Raw genomic sequence first — 12,169 nt, 5'->3', positions numbered from 1 at the left:
GTCCCTGCCTCAACTACCTCATATGGCATATGTTCCATACAAACACCACCCTCTTTGTGAGAAAGGTACCCCTTGGATTCCTATTAAATATTTTCCCCTTCACCTTAAACCTATGTCCTCTGGTCCTTTGATTCCCCTACTCTGGGCAAGCGACTCTGCCCGATCTATTCCTCTCATGATTTTATACACCTGTATAAGATCACACTTCATACTCCTGCGCTCCAAGCAGTAGAGACCCAACGTCTCCTTGTAGCTCACACCCTCTGGTCATGGCAACATCCTCATAAATCTTTTCTGAACCCTTTCAAGCTTGACAATATTTTTCCAATAACATGTTGCCCGGAAATGAACACAATATTCTATATGCGGACTGCAACATGACCTCCCCACTTCTATAATCAATACTCTGATTGATGAAGGCCAATGTAACAAAAGCCATTTAACCACCTTATCTACCTGTCACTCGAACCTCAAGGAACCATGCACCTGCCACTCCTAGATCCCTCTGCTCCACAACACTTCCCAGGGGCCAACCATTCACTTGGTAGGTCCTGTGCTTGTTAGATGTACCAAAGAAAATAAAGTATTTGGCTTTATACCATTGTCAGCACTATTTGCATTTGTTTTCAATGCCGTACCAATTTGTTTCCACAATTTTCCCGATTGACTTGCACAGAAAACCAGCAAGACAACCTCATGCAAACCTAAGGTGAATTTTGCAATTTTGCATCTCAGCAGAAATTTGGCACTGACAGTCTGAAAAAGAGTCTCGACTCGAAATGTCACCCATTCCTTTTCCCCGGAGATGCTGCCTGTCCCTCTGAGTTACTCCAGCACTTTGTGTCTATCATAATGACAAGATCATTCCGTCCCAAAGAACATGATATCAGACGTAGAAAATCAAGTTTCATATTCAGCAAGTTTTTTTTGTTTTATTTATCTCTAGACAATTGGACCCTTTGGGCCCAAACCTCTCCTGCATTCGTGCAGCACCATCTCCTCCCCATCTCCGCCCCCCCTCCTCCCTCCCCCTCCTCCCTCCCCAACACCCTCCCCCCCTCCCAAACACCCTCCCCTCCCCCTTCCACCCCTACCTCCCCCCTCCCTACCCCCTCCTCTCTCCCCACCCCTTCTCCCCCTACCTCCTCCTCCCCCCATCCCCCTCAACCCCCCATTATCCTCCCACATCCGTCCACCACCCTCCCTCTCTCCCTCCCGTTCCCTTCCTAGGAGGCAGAATTAAACTTAAAAATGTGAATAACTTAAAAAATATAACACCGATTTCAATGAAACCTTCCATTAGCACCAAAGAGACGACAGTGAGTAAGGTGGGCCTAAATTGTTGTGCTATCGTGTACCATTTTGGCTGCGGTTTAGGGACAAACAAACAAACAAACAAACGAGAGTTTTATTTTATAGAGATGTTAAATCTCTTTGTTGACCAGTCATTGATCTTCAAGCACCATATTTGTGCTAAATCATTCTGAACAGGGTGTATCCAGAGATATAAAAGCATTCTGCTCCCTTAATCAGTCCTTTGATAATCGCGGAGTGCAAATATTTCCTTTATCAACTGTAAAATTGTAAATGTGTCCCTTCCGAACAGGACCCGACCTTTGTTTTCTGGTTCGGGTCTCCGTTCCTGCTGCGACCAACCATCAGCCCAACTCCTGGAGCTGGCGGCCTCCACCCGGGAACACCTGGGCTCCTGTTCGCAGAGCCCGCGGACCGGACTCGCCATCAGCGAAGCCGGCCGTCCTCGGAGGCTGCGGGAGCGGCTGCGATTCGCCTTGGGCTCGGGCCGCGTGGATGCCGACATCGGGAGCTCCGGCAGCGGCAGCGACAGCGACAGCGTGTTCGCCCGCCCCGGATCGTGGGGCTTCGGTCGGCAGGGGAAGGGAAAATACATTCTGGCCTTCCATCACAGTGAGGAGGGGACTGGAGGAGACTCACTGTGATGGATGTTTCTTTTTTTTGTGTGTTGGTTGGGGTTGTGTAATTTGCTTATTTTATTGTTGGGCTAAATTTCGTCCAAAAAACGTGTTTTTTGGATGACAAATAAAGATATCTTGAATCTTCTTCAGACTGATGTCGGGGGGGGGGGGGGGGACAAAGAAATGATTATAGGTGGAGACAGGGCGACAGTGAGAGAACTGGGAAGGGGAGGGGAAGAGAGGGACAGAGGAACTATCTAAATTTAGAGAAGTCAATGTTCATACCGCTGGGCTGTAAGCTGCCCAAGCTAAATATGAGGTGCTGTTCTTTCAATTTGCGGTGGGCCTCACTATGGCACTGGAGGAGGCCCATGACAGAAAGGTCAAACTGGGAGTGGGAGAGGAAGTTGAAGTGCTCAGCCACCGGGAGATCAGGTTGGTTAAGCCGGGCTGAGTAAAGGTGTTGAGCGAAACGATCGCCGAGCCTGCGCTTGGTCTCGCTGATGTAGAGAAGTTGACATCTGAAACAATGGATACAATAGATGAGGTTGGAGGATGTGCAGGTGATCCTCTGCCTCACCTGGAATGACTGTTTGGGGGCTTGGATGGAGTCGAGGGGGGAGGTAAAGGAACAGGTGTTGCATCTCCTATGGTTGCAGGAGAAAGTGCCCGGGGATGGGGTGGCTTGCGGAGGAGCAGAGTCTGAGTTCCATAGTTTCAAAATACATCTGTTGGCAATTACCATACCATAAACCAAGATTGTGCGAGCATTATGGTCTAGCTTCTCAAGCGTTGTGGAATACCCGAATAGAGCAGTTTCAGGGTCCGGAGTTAAAGTGACGTTTAAAGCAGTGGAGTACCATTGAAATAAAAGACACCAAAAGTTGTGAAGTTTTGGACATGTCCAAAAGTGGTGAGCGAGTGTACCCTCAGCGGTCTTGCATCTATTACACAAAGGTGAGAGATCAGGAAATATTTTATGCAGCTTAACCTTAGAGTAGTGTAATCTGTGTATAACCTTGAATTGAATCAGTTGTAGCCTAGAATTAATAGAACAGGATTTTATACTTTTCAGTACTTCCTTCCAGACATCGTCATCAATTTCAATGTTAAGGTCTTCTTCCCAGGTTTGTTTTATTTTTAAAGTCGATTTATTTAGTTTGTTTGAAAAGATACCTACAAAAGATGAGATTAGGTTCTTTGCTTCCGGGGGACCCAGCAAAATTTTGGACAACAAGTCGTCTTCGGGCAGGGACTCAAAAAGCGAATTGTTTTGTCGAACATAATTTCTCAGCTGTAAGTACCTGAAGAATTGAGTTTTGGGCAATGAGAACTTGGATTGTAGCTGATCAAATGATGCAAAGTGTCTATTTATGTAAAGATCTTTTATTGTACCATCCCTTTACAGCTCCATTCTTTGAATGCTGTATCTGTAAATGATGGGGGGAAAGCGTGGTTATGCCAGATTGGGGCGTGCATTGACGTATTCGGAAGCTCACAAGCTTTCCTAATTTGGTGCCATATTCTCTGAGCATTGGACAGAATGAAGTGATCCTCTCTAAGAGAGGTGAGAGATCTGGGTAATGAAAAAAGGAGAGCAGGGAGAGAAGTTTTTGGGGTTAAGCTTTTTTCAATCGCCAGCCAAGGGGGCAGGTCATACCCAAACATGCATATATTCATATGCATACTGCCAGTATACCATGACTCTAACATTGGCCGCCCAATAGTACTATAAAAAGCACGGTAACCCCAGTCCCCCATGTTCCCTCGTTTTTTGAAGATAAGCTTTTGAGATCCTGTGTGCTTTATATCCCCAAATAAATGGCATAATGATAGAATCGATTAACTTAAAGTAGGATTTGGGGATAAAAACAGGGACATTCTGAAATAAATACAGAAATCTCGGCAGGGAGTCCATCTTTACTGCGTTCACGTGGCCAATCAAGGAAATAGGCAACATTCTCCATTTCTCTATGTTCTCCTTTAGCTTGTTCAACCTTTCGGTAAAGTTAATTTTAAAAAGGGTCTTGGGGTTTTTAGATATTTTAATGCCCAGATATTTTATACTATCCGGATTTGTTTTAAACTGCATGTTGGCTAAGAATACAGGGTCTAATTCTGCTGTTATCGATATAAGTTCACTCTTCTGCCAGTTTATAGTGTAACCTGAGACCTCGCCAAAGGAATTAATAAGCTGGAATAGGTAAGGGACAGAATGTTCAGGGTCAGATATAAAGATGGCAATATCATCCGCATAAAGCGAAATCTTATGTTCCACCCCACCCAGTATTATCGGTTCTATAAGCGCATGCCCTCTTATGCCGATTGCCAGCGGCTCAATGGCTAACGCAAAGAGGAGCGGCGAGAGGGGGCAGCCCTGTCGCGTACCCCTCTGAAGTGCAAAAGGGGGTGATCTATCCTGGTTTGTGAGTATGGAAGCGGTGGGATGAGCATATATAAGACGTACCCAGGAAATAAAAGAGGCACCAAGACCAAACTCTTCCAGCACTCTGAGTAAATATCCCCACTCAACCTGATCGAAAGCTTTTTCTGCGTCTAAACACAGAATGGCTTGTTTGGAAGAACTATCGAAATTGTGATACATAATATTCATTACTCTTCTAACATTAAAGAAAGAGAACCTATTGGGGATGAACCCGGTCTGATCCGTATGGATAATGGATTCTATACACTTAATTAGTCTAGTCACCATTATTTTAGTAAAATTTTTGAAATCCAAATTAAGCATAGAAATTGGTCGGTATGAGGAGGGATTGGTTTCATCCCTGTCTTGTTTCAATAAGAGAGAAATATTAGCATTGTACAATGACGGTGGGAGCTTTTTCCAACTAGATTGAGTGGGAAAACATCCTGTGCAGGATCGGAGTTACCTGGTCAGCAAACTTCTTATAAAATTCGACTCCAAAACCGTCTGGCCCAGGGCTCTTGCCGTTTTGCAACGACCTAATTGCATCCATGATTTCTACAGAGGAGGGTTCTGAGTTTGAGGCCTCACAAGAGGCACTATCTAATTTTGGTATGTCCAACTTTTTTAACCATGCATTGATATCACCGTTAGCTTTGGATTTATACAGCTCTTGATAATACTCCTTAAAGCGTTCATTTATTAATTTTGGATCGGTTAAAACAACACCCTTGCCTGATTTTATTATATGTATGGCCCTACTTGCTTGTTGCCCTCTAAGCTGACGGGCTAACAATGTATGCGGTTTGTCCCCTAATTCAAAATATCGCTGTTTCAGTCGCAGTAGCTGGTCACTGACTTGATTTGTTAGAATCGTGTTATACTCATATTTAAGACGGAGCATATTTTGCAGCGTTTGGGGGTTGTTTGTGCTCCTATACAACGTCTCCATTGGAGAAAGCTCTGAATCAATTTATTGTACACGTCTCTCTCTGGATTTCTTTAAAGACGCTTCATACGAAATAATATGACCCCTCATAACTGCCTTGAAAGTTTTCCACAAGGTGGAGTCCGAGACATCAGAAGTGTCATTGGTCTCCAAATATTCTGTAATTTTTTCAGACATGTATTTACAGAAAGTTCAATCATTAAGCAAGGAAAGGCGTAGTCGCCATTTAGCACATCGTTTAGACAGCTTAAAGTCAAAGATAATTGAGGTTGGAGCGTGATCTGAGATCAAAATGTTATGATATTTGGTATTTATTACATTAGGTATGAGTTTCGAGTCTAATAAAAAATAATCGATACGAGAGTATGAATTGTGCATTTTAGAAAAAAAAGAGTATTCTCTGTCTGTGGGATGCTGTAACCTCCAAATGTCAACTAGATTGGTGGAGGAGATGAGATTTTTCAAAACCGTGGATGCATTCGAAGGGCTACACATTTTATTTGATGACCTATCCAGGTGCCAGTCGAGGATTGTGTTATGGTCCCCTGCAACAATCACATTCGTATTAGAAAGGTCAGGTAGCTTATCAAAGATTTTGCGGAAGAAAGCTGCATCATCAATATTCGGACCATAAATGTTAAGCAGTGTTACATGAACAGAGTAAAGGTACCCAGTTACTATGAGAAATCGACCATTCGGGTCACTTACTGTACAAATATGTCTGAAATCTATGTTTTTCTTAACCATAATTGCCACCCCGCGGGCTTTGCTAGAAAATGTGGATTGAAATATCTGATCTGCCCATCTACAGCGCAACTGTCTCTGCCCCAATGTTCTAATGTGAGTTTCTTGGAGGAACACAAGGTCGGCAGATAAAGACCCAAGGTGTGAAAACACCTTAGCTCGTTTAATTGGGTGGCCCATGCCGCGGACATTCCAGCTCACCATGGTAACCCTCCCACGCACATCATCATCCCCAGGTACCATCAGAAGGTGTAAATTGTATTACATAAGCAGCGACATAATAATTCGTCTCAAACAAAAAAACAGGAAGACCACCAACACAAAAGCACATACAAAACTCGGAATTTCCCTCCCCCATCCCCACTGGCCTTCCTGACCAGCTTGTCAAGTCTCTTCTCCTCCGCTGCTGAGCTGCTGCTGCTCCAGCAGACCACGCCATAGAAAATGGCTGATGCAACCACCGTGTTGTAGAGTTCCCCCTACACTCTAAAGGACCTGAGTCACCTCAGCAGATAAAGTCTGCTATGGCCCTTTTTGTATAGCACTTTGGTGTTTTCTGTCCAGTCCAATTTATTGTTAAGGTAAACACCCAGGTACTTATGAGAGTCCACCCTCCCGATTTCCATTCCCTGGATGTCCACCGGTGTCGGGGGGACTTGGCTGCACCTGACGAAATCCACCACCATCTCCCTGGTTTTCCCCGTGACCCGGAGGCGGTTCCGCTGTCACCAGTAAACAGTCTCTGCACGACCTGTCATCGTCGCCTGCGATGAGGCCAAGATGGCAGAGTCGTCAGAGAACTTCTGTAGATAGCAGTTTACAGAGCTGTGCTTGAAGCCCGCAGTGCACAGTGTACAGGTTAGCCAGCTTGGTGGTGTCAGGGATGGGATAGGCCAGCTGGGGACAAAGGGATGGGAGAAAGCCAGCTTCTGGTAATAAGGGATGGGAGGGAGCTAGCATGGGGGAGTAAGGGATGGCAGTTAGCCAGCATGGGGGAGTAAGGGGACTGGGTGATTGCAAGATTGGGAGAGTAAGCGGGATGGGATGACGATATACTGGGGGAGTCAGGGGAATGATAGATAGCCAGCTTGGGGAACTAAGTTGAATGGGAAGTAGCCAGCTTGCGGGGGTAAGGGATGGGAGGTAGCCAGATTGGCCGAGTAAGGGCTGGGTGGCAGGCAGCTTGGGGGGAGTAACGGATGGGACGTGGCCGGCTTCGGGGAGAAAGTATAATGGGAGTTGGGCAGCTTGGGAGAGTAATGGGAATGGGTGCAAGGCAGCTTGTGGGAGTAAGGGATGGGAGGTAGCCAGCTTGGGGGATTAAAGGGATTGGGAGCTAGCCGGATTGTGGGAGTAAGAGAAATGGGAGGAAGACAGCTCGGGGGATAAGGGGAAAGGGAGGTAGCCAGTTTGCGGGAGTAGGAGAATGGGAGGTAGCCAGCTTGGGGGGGGGGGGGGGGGGGTAAGGGATGAGAGTTGGCCAGCTTGAGGGGAGTAAGGAGAATGGGGGAATCCAGCACGGGGGAGTAAGAGATGCGAAGTAGCCACCTTGGGGGAGTACGTGATGGGATGCTGCCAGCTTGGGGGAGTGAGGGGAATGGGAGATACCCAGATTGGGAGTAAGGGATGGGAGGTAGCCAGCTGGGGTGGGGTGTAATGGATGGGAGGTAGCCAGCTAGAAGGAGCAAGGGATATTAGGTAGCCAGTTTGGGGGAGTAAGGGGAATGGGAGGTAGCTACCTTGGGGGAATATGGGATGGGAGCGAGCCAGCTTGGGGGAGTAAAGGACTTGAGGTAACCAGCTAGGGGAGTAAGGGATGGGAGATAGCCAGCTTGGGGAGTAAGTGGAATGGGAGGTAGCCAGCTTGGGGAGTAAGTGGAATGGGAGGTAGCCAGCTTGGGGAGTAAGTGGAATGGGAGGGAGCCAGCTTGGGGGAGCAAAGGATTGGAGATAGCCAGCTTGGGGCTGTAAGGGATGGGATAAGCCAGCTGGGGACTAAGGAATGGGAGAAAGCCAGCTTTCGGTAGTAAGGGATGGGACGTATCCAGACGGGGCGATTGAGGGATAGGTGGTAGGCAGTTTGGGGCAGTAACGGATGGGCCGTGGCCAGCTTTGGTGAGAAAGGAGAATGGGTTTTAGACAGCTTGTGGGATTAATGGGAATGGGTGGAGGACAGATTGGGGAGTAAGGGAAGGGAAGTAGACGTCTTGCGGGAGTAAGGGATGGGATGTAGCCAGCTTGTGGGAGTAAGGGATGGGAGGTAGCCCGCTTGGGGGATTAAAACGATTGGGAGCTAGCCAGCTGGGGTGTAAGTGATGGGAGGTAGCCAGCTAGAAGGAGCAAGGGATATTAGGTAGCCAGTTTGGGGGAGTAAGTGGAACGGGGGTTAACTAGCGTGGGGGAGGGTGTAAGGGATGGGAGCGAGCCAGCTTCGGGGAGTAAAGGACTAGAGGTAGCCAGCTTGGGGTGCAAGGGATGGGAGGTAGCCAGATTGTGTGAGTATGGAGACTGGGAAGTAGCCAGCGTTTGGCGAGTAAGGGCAATGGGAGGCAGACTGCTTGTGGGAGTAAGGATAATGGAAGGGAGCCAGCTTAGGGGAGTAAGAGGAATGGGAGATAACTTAGGTGAGTAATGGCGATGGGAGGAAGCCAGCTTCGGGGAGTAAGGGTGATTGGAGGTAGCCAGCATGGAGGAGTAAGGGATAAGGAGTAAGGAGTAAGGGGGGTTGTAGGTAGCCAGCAAGGGGAGTAAGGGATGGGAGGGAGGCAGCTTGGGTGAGTAACTGATGGTGCGATGCCAGCTGGGGGAGTAAGGGATGCGAGATATCCAGCTTGTGGGAATAAGGTGAGTGGGAGGGAGCCTGCATGGTGGCGTAAGGGAAATTGGAGGAAGCCGGCTTGGAGGAGTAAGACATGGGACGTAGCTAGCTTATGGGGGTAAGAGATGGGTGGTAGCCAGCTTGGAATATTTAGGGGCTGGGATGAAGCAGACTTGGGGGAGTAAGGGCAATGGGAGGAAGACGGCTTAGGGCGTAAGGGGAATGGGAGATAGCCAGCTTGAGGGAGCAAGGCGAATGTGAGGAAGCCAGCTTGCGGCAGCTTGGAGAGTAAGGGATGGGAGGTAGCCAGCTTGGGGAGTAAGGGATGGGAGATAGCCAGCTTGGGGACTAAGAGAGGGGAGGTAGCCAGCTTGGGGAGTAAGGGAATGGGAGGAAGACAGCTTGGGTAAATAAGGGAGATTGCCAGATTGGATGTGTAATGGAGAATGGGAGGAAGCCTGCTTGGGGGAATAAGGGGGATGGGAGGTAGCCAACCTGCGGGATTAAGGTATCGGAGGTAGCCGGCTTGTGGGGTGGCGCAGTCTTGGGAGGTAGCCAGCTTGGGGGAATAAGGGGAATAGGAGGAAGTAAGATTGGGGGAGAAAGGTGAGCAGGTGATAGCCAGCTTGTGGGAGTAAGGGATGGGAGGTAGCTAACTTGGGGGAGAAAGTGATGGAATGCTGCCAGGTCGCGGGAGTAAGGGGAATGGGAGGTATCCAGATTTGGGGAGTAGCGGATGGGAGTTACCCAGCTGGGGTGTATTAACCATCTGGGATGTGAAGTAGCCAGCTAGAGGGAGAAAAGGATGCTAGGTAGCCAGATTGGGGGAGTAATGGTAATGGCAGGTAGCAAGCTTGGGGAGTAAGGGATGGGAGAGAGACAGCTTAGGGGAGTAAGGGACTGGAGGTAGCCGGCTTAGCTAGGCAAGGGGGGTAGCAAGCTATTCCCCGTTACCCTTACTCCCCAGCATCTCAGCAGCGGAGTAGAAGAGACTTGACAAGCTGGTCAGGAAGGCCAGCTCTGTCCTGGGTTGCCCCCTCGATTCAGTACAGGCGGTGGGAGAGAGGAGGATGATGGCAAAGTTAACATCGCTGCTGGACAACGACACCCATCCCATGCAGGACACTGTCACTGCACTAAGTAACTCCTTCAGTGACAGACTCCTTCACCCCAAGTGCGTGAAGAAGAGATATAGGAGTTCCTTCCTTCCCCCTGCTGTGAGGTTGCACAACCAGCACTGCTCCCAGCAGACGAGTCAACAGTAAAAGTTAAGGAATAGAGCAAACTGATGACAATTTATCCTTGTCTTTACTTTTACTTTTATTTATAATGAATGATCTCTTACTATCCAATTTGCTTCCTTGCATCTATTACTCCCCGAAGTACTGGCTACCTTCCAAACTATACTCCCCCAAGCAGCCTTCAGCCCTTTCTCCTAACTCCCCCAAGCTGGCTATCTCCCATTCCCCTTCGTCCCCCATGCTGTCTTGCTCCCATTCCTCTTACGTTTAGACAATCGCATGGAGTTTTATGCTTTCAATTAATAAGCGAAGGCATCTGTGATTAATTCACGAGATGCAGGCTGTTGATGCTTGAGACAGAGCTCAGTGTCTGTGTGCAAGCCCCTGCCTGTCTACGGGGTGGTTTCCAACACCTACATTCCGTACAACATGGAGCGGCCTTTCTGCTGAAACCAAATCCAACAGGTTCGGCAACACAGTGTTATTCAGCTGTAAATAAAATGGAGGACTGACTCGGTGCCATTGACCACGTTTATTAGAGAGTACATTTCCGATGGGCTATTTTTTAAATTTCCGTCGTAATGCGGTTCTCTGTCGCGTGACCGGTGAGGGATGTTTGAGCTGAAACTCGTACTGTGGCGGGAAGCACCGTTCACACACAGGGCGGCGCTGAGACCCTCCCAGTGAATGGGGCGGATCGGATTCACAGCTTGACATTCGTTAAAGTAAAACAAAAACACCCGCCCCAATGGTCCGAATGGAATAGCAAAGACAGAAGTTGTGAGATCTGCACGGAAATCCAGGCAGAAAGTAATTGGAATGGTGAGGTAAGGTTTATCTTTGACGTTGCTGCCTATGATTCCTCCGTTTGACCCACTACCCTTCTTCACGCTTTCTGACCAGTCCCGGTCGCTCTATGAGGATGGGTGGAACCGGGACTGCGGTAGTCCACCTTTACCTCGGGCCGGAGTAAATTCTAGTTAACCCTTTCTGCTACTGGGAATGCAGGAACAGATCCGGATTTTAACAAACCTGTAGGAGTTATGTCTGCGGCATCGGGGGCAACATTTTTCACAGTCGTTCTGCCCGGTGTTGCTCCTAGTAGCCAGCAGTCTTCCAAGTCCGGGTGTTCGCCGCCTCTCACAGACGCATTACTGAGCAGTCACTGGACACCAAGCGGGACTTGGGTCACTGGAATTTAACCAACTCTAATCCATTGGCATTTTCCACTTACACGGTGTTGCCCGGCTGACCGGGCTTGTGATCCGGTTCCAACAGTTCCCGGACGATGAGTGGAGACCGAACTCTTCAGCTCATTGCCGGATGTCTATCTTCATCCCGCACCCAAGATATCAGCCCGAGATTACCCGACCGAAACTAAAACAACCCACAAAGAGAAACGTGTTCTCCGATTCATCGGAACGGTTCACGTATGTGGCTTGAGCTAGTATCAGACGTGCACACAGAGAGAGAAGGGAACCGCGATGGACTCACGTTAATGAGACCATACACAAATAGCAGGAAGAAGATTCCTGTTCGCTTAAATTGTATCCATGTTGAAATAATCCCTCACGCGGGTAGAGACATCTGGACTGACCTCAGGAGAGGAGAGTTCTGTCACCAGTCCTTACATAATAATAAACTACATTGAGTAACAGCGGGGAGGAAGCTGACGGAGACTTTTCCCGGAATGCCGCAATCAGAATGACTACAGGTTGTGTTCAAACCCTATCCTTGTTACTGTATTCCTAATAGCATAAAGGGTTAACAGGAGTCTTAAAACAACTTTATTCACAGTACACAGCAGCACATTGCAAAACCGGTTGGTCTTGGTTTCAGCAGCGAGACCGCTCCCTGTTCTGAGGCGTGTGAGGGTTGGAATCCACGCTGTGGACAGGCAAATGCTTGCACGCAGGTACTGAGCGCTGCAGCTCACAGAACAACAGCCGCACCTCGCAAATCAATCATCACCTGACTCCTGGAATGAAGCAAAAAGGAACACATCCTTGTGGAATTAAGGTGAGGCGATCGCAGCTCAGATTTAGTTCTGGTCTTTGT

Source organism: Rhinoraja longicauda, unplaced genomic scaffold (genome assembly GCF_053455715.1).
Source record: "Rhinoraja longicauda isolate Sanriku21f unplaced genomic scaffold, sRhiLon1.1 Scf000045, whole genome shotgun sequence".
Lineage (NCBI taxonomy): Eukaryota > Metazoa > Chordata > Chondrichthyes > Rajiformes > Arhynchobatidae > Rhinoraja > Rhinoraja longicauda.
The sequence above is the reverse complement of the archived record's forward strand: the minus strand, read 5'-3'. Positions refer to the sequence as shown.